Source organism: Engraulis encrasicolus, unplaced genomic scaffold, assembly GCF_034702125.1.
Source record: "Engraulis encrasicolus isolate BLACKSEA-1 unplaced genomic scaffold, IST_EnEncr_1.0 scaffold_35_np1212, whole genome shotgun sequence".
NCBI lineage: Eukaryota > Metazoa > Chordata > Actinopteri > Clupeiformes > Engraulidae > Engraulis > Engraulis encrasicolus.
In genome coordinates, this window is record NW_026945654.1 from 319,356 (window position 1) to 320,926 (window position 1,571).

Consider the following 1,571-nt stretch of genomic DNA (forward strand, 5'->3'; position numbering starts at 1 on the left):
CAGGTTCTGTCGTGTAGGCTATGTATACTAAAAAGTAACAGGTTATATCGTGTAGGCTATGTAAAAAAGCAACAGGTTCTGTCGTGTAGGGCGGTGTGGTGCCGAAAAGCGAGTCCCTGCCAGAACACGAGTGCCCTCATTGAAACCAATGGAAACCAATGACCAATTTTTCAGATATTTTTTACCCATTTTTGCAGACAAATCCGACACAATTTAAGATGGAAAGCCTATCAATAAAGCATCTGCATTCCTTCTGGAAGTACCACAAAGAGCTGGTTACAATTTCAGTATTATTTCCATAAAAGAATCGAAGAATTGTCATAACAAATGTTACGGTTTCATTCAAATAGCTCATATTAAGTGGAGGACGAGTAGGCCTAATTGTTCATAAGCATATGTTTAGTTCATTAATTATGTAGTTAATTCTGCAAAAATTAGTATAATTTTCTCTCAAAAAATGTCATTGGTTTCAATGAGGGCACTCGTGTTCTGGCAGGGACTCGCTTTTCGGCACGACAGTGGCTCTTCGTAGAAGTGAACTCACGGGGTGTCCTTCTGCCGTGCCTTGTCGTGTTCTTGTTCCGGACATTCTCCATTCGGTTTTCAGTTTTCGTCCGGCGGGGGCTGGTGTCCCATGGACAGGTACTGGGCCACCATGGGCCCCACGAGACTGTCCATCTTCTCCCCGGCTACTGCGGGCGCTTCATCGTCGCGTGGTGGGCTCTCGTGGTGGCAACACAGTGCTGCTACTTCTCCGCTGGCGAACGGGAGTGGGCGCGCGCTGGCAGCTCGAGCGCGGCATTGTTCTGACATGTCAGTGGTGATGATGATGACACACACACACACACACACACACACACACACACACACACACACACACACACACACACACACACACACACACACACACACACACACACACACACACACACACACACACACACGAGCACCGCTGACGCACCCTCGCTCGCACAGTCATCCTCACGCCCGCGCGGCGTGGGCGGGCACTCCTGCGTTAAGTGGCTGTGGCTGCTCTCTCTCTCTCTCTCTCTCTCTCTCTCTCTCTCTCTCTCTCTCTCTCTCTGTGTGTGTGTGTGTGTGTGTGTGTGTGTGTGTGTGTGTGTGTGTGTGTGTGTGTGTGTGTGTGTGTGTGTGTGTGTGTGTGTTGAAGTGGCTGTGGCTGCTGCTGTGTGTGTGTGAAGTGAGTGTTAGTGTTGTACAGTAGGCAGTAGGCTCCTCCTCTCTGGCTCTAAACAGACAGCTGTGTGTGTTATTGGCTATTGTTTATCTATTTGTTATTTGGCATTATTTATTTATTTGCTATTTTTTTATTTGTTATTTGGCATTGTTTATCTATTTGTTATTTTCTATCATTTATCTATTTGTTACCTCCGCCAAGGAGGTGATGTTTTCGGTCGCGTTGGTTTGTCCGTCCTTCTGTCTGTCTGTTTGTTTGTTTGTTTGTCAGCAGCATAACTCAAAAAACAATCAACTGATTTGGATGAAACTTTGTGGGGTTGTTGATAATGACCCAAAGAACAAGTGATTACATTCTGGTGGTGATCCGGATC